Source organism: Sciurus carolinensis (genome assembly GCF_902686445.1).
Source record: "Sciurus carolinensis chromosome 19 unlocalized genomic scaffold, mSciCar1.2 SUPER_34, whole genome shotgun sequence".
Lineage (NCBI taxonomy): Eukaryota > Metazoa > Chordata > Mammalia > Rodentia > Sciuridae > Sciurus > Sciurus carolinensis.
The window spans coordinates 4878610-4882106 of NW_025920112.1; the positions used below are offsets into that span (position 1 = coordinate 4878610).

At 42.4% G+C, this 3497-nt stretch overlaps 1 pseudogene; it reads left to right on the forward strand.

Annotated features, from left to right (window-relative positions):
• Positions 1–7: 7 nt before the first annotated feature.
• LOC124973506 (protein FAM3A-like) lies at positions 8–592 on the forward strand (annotated as a pseudogene).
• The last annotated feature ends 2905 nt before the right edge of the window (positions 593–3497 follow it).

Consider the following 3497-nt stretch of genomic DNA (forward strand, 5'->3'; position numbering starts at 1 on the left):
CTTCTGCATGGTCAGTGGGGCTGTCAACATCATTGAACCCAAGATGTGCCTTGAGGACAGGATGCTCATGAGCAGTGTCAAGGACAACGTGGGCCCTGGGCTGAATGTTGCCCTGGTGAATGGTGTTAGCTGTGATCTCATTGAGGCCTGTGCCTCCGACATGTGGGCTAGAGATGTCAATGATCTGTTGAACTTCATTTGGCCACTGCATGAAGGCACCTTGGTGTTTGTGGCATCCTGTAACAACCCAGTCACCAAGATGAATGAAGAGACCAGGAATGTTTTCTTCTAGCTGGGCAGCAGGAATGCCAAGGAGCTAGCTTTCTGCAACAGCTGGGTGTTTGTGGGGGCCCAGAGTGTGCAGAACAGTAGCCCCCTTGAGCAGCATGTGAAGAACAGTAAGCACACCAACAAGCACGAGGGCTGGCCTCAGGCACTGGAGATGGAAGGTTGCATCCCACAAAGAAGCAGTGGCCAGCTAGCACAGCCATGCACCAGGACCAGGCTGAGGGAGGCTGGTGCCAGCCCAGGGTCGAGGCCTTGCCCCTGCCCAAGCAGGAAGCACAGCAGCCTCAACACAGCAGGACTCTGAGGCAGTGACCACATGGCCCCAAGGTGATGGGGACTGTGGAGTTGGCCATCGTACTTTGTCCTAGGAGTCCAGGTACCCATGTTCTTTTCCTAAAGCTTGCCCCACAGACAGACCCCACTCCACCCTTGTTTCCTCCACTCCTGGCCTCTCCTTCCCCATTCCCTTGGCTGCAGAGGCTCTCGGTGCCCATCCTTCTCACTGTAGCAGCCACTTCACAGGTTGGGCATCTTCCAGAACCTCTCCCTGCTGGACCCACTCACCATCTTGTGGTCCAAACTTCCTTACAATGTGACTGCTTTCACTGTAAACCAGAATGTGCTTTCCTTGGCCTGAGTTGGTTTTTTGATTGGAGTGTGGTTTTTTGTTTTTGTTATTTGATGTTTGTTTGTTTGTTTTTAGTACCAGAGAGAGGGCCATTCGAACACCAAGCCACATCCCCAGCCCTCTTTTGTATTTTATTTAGAGACATCATCTCACTGAGTTGCTTAGCAGTTTGCTGTTGCTGAGACTGGCTTTGAAGTCAGGATCCTCCTGCCACAGCCTCCTGAATCACTGGGATTACAAGTATGCATCACTGTACTGGGCTATATTTTTGTTTTAGATCAGTACTTTTCTTAAAGCAATGCAAACCTGATAAACACAATTATTCATCATAATCTTAGAGACTGTAAAGTGTTTATCAGAAATTTCAAAGAGGGTAAAAGATATGATAACCTATAAATCAGTTGCTTTACATGAGAAGAATGAAAATATATGCCCACCAATGCACATGTTGACTAAAATATATCTGGCATATACAATTAATGGAATTGTATATTCACCCTTAAGTAATGAAATAATGGTACATGCTATAAGGTGGATTAATTTCAATCATGTTAGGCTAACTTCAGCCAGAATACAGATCACATACTGAATAATTTTATTTATATGATATTTCATGAATATATAAGTTCAAAGACACAGAGTACATTTAGTGTTTTCCAGTGACTACAGTTAGAGATAATATGGACAATGTTGTGTAATGGATCAATGAGTCATTTGAAGCAATAAAAGTATTTGGGAAAAGATAAAACTGGAAGTTGTACAGTTGTGCATTACAATAAATAACACTGAACTGTTTACCATGAAATATTACACCAGTTAACTTTATGTAACCTGAATTTATCTCTATTGTAAGGATGTTTGCTGTTGAACTACAGACAGATAAGCTGTTTCCCACTTAGAGGTTGGTGAGTGGGGGAGAGTTTTCACCACCCTAATGTTAACTGACCCCATGAACACCCCTAACTCACACTGAGGTGAAGGAGGCAGAGAGGAGAACACACAGTGAGCCCACAAGTCTCTCCTCAATGATACTCACTTCTCAGCAATGACTTAGGGTCATGCCCAGCAGAGGATTCCCCTGTGCCATCCACTGCACATGCTGGCAGGTGGCCAGTTCCTCTCTCCTGGGCTCTGGAGATGCTGCTGCCTGGTGCTGTGCTCAGATCTTCTGCTGTCTCTGCAGGCTAAGCTTGTGGGTCCTGAGGACCCTGCTCCCTCTGGCAAGGATCCATGTTTACTTAAATCAGAGTGACTGAGCTCCTCACATCCCACATTGTGCTGTTCTGGTTGGACAGATCCACACTGGTTGCAGGCACAGTTGATGGGAGGAGCTGAGGAGAGACTCAATTCTGCTCCCCTGTGGAGAACCAGCAACACTCAGGAGTGAATATTGGGCCTTTAGAGTCTAAATGCACCTGAAGTCTCATTTTTATTTTGTTCAAAATTTGCAATCTCATCAAGAGAGTCAGCTATCCCAGGAAACAAATGTTTAATTATGCAAAAAATAACATACCAGAGAAGTTTGTAAACACCATAGTATTTGCTATGACTCCTAGTGTTTCTATATAATGTGCCTTGACTGTCATGGATGTTTGCACACTGCTGGCAAATAACGCATGTGACAGTTTTTCATGCTGCTGCTTATGTGTTTAAAATTACTCTTTTCTAATTACTTTTACTTACCATACACTTAGAAAATGGACAAAATTATCTGCACAGATAAGAGAGCTGACAGAGAAATACATTCATAATAAAACAAGAAAGACAAAATCACAAACAACTGAAAGGTGACAGGTAGATGGATAAGAGCTTATTTAGCAAATGACATGCATTCTTATTTTTCAGCAGCTTTGGGAACAAAACTTCTAATATTGTGTTTTTACTGAAGTGTTTTGAATTTGTGAAGCTTACCTTTTGTCCTTATCACAATTATGTTCTCCTCTTCAATAATTTTTCACATCATACTAAATGTATATCAGGTGTAATGAGTATGTGTGTCCACTTGTAAAATATAAAAATAAGGTCACACATTCTTTGGAAGCACATTATAAAGGTCAGGATGTGACAAAGTGTCCCTCAGCATTCCTAATGGATGATCAATAGCACTAGACCATAATTCCTAATAGGAAAAAGTAATTTAGAAAATGATTAATTCCTGTATCTTAAAACCCAAGCAATCCTTTTCATTTTTAAATGCAATCTGCTTCCCATACACTTCTTAATTTTAAACACTATCCAGAGAAGGACCAAAAGGGAAAACTCCCAGCTTTTCTCCCTTATAGAGGAAAGAAGTTGGAGCACTCCCTCCTCATACTTCTGGCATTAAACATGTGCTAACTTCTCCTCCAGCTTCTTTTCCTGACCCTGAGCCTACCTGAACTTTCTTTATTTATGTCCCATCTCATGGTTTTTATGAGGGAATTTTCATTAAATTTAATGGAGAATGAATGTGTGTGTGTATGTGTGTGTGTGTGTGTGTGTGTGTGTGTGTGTTTGTGTGTGTGATGGAATATTACTCAGGTTTAAAGAAAAATGAAATGCTGGCATTTGCTGGTAGAAGGATGGAGTTGGAGTATATCAT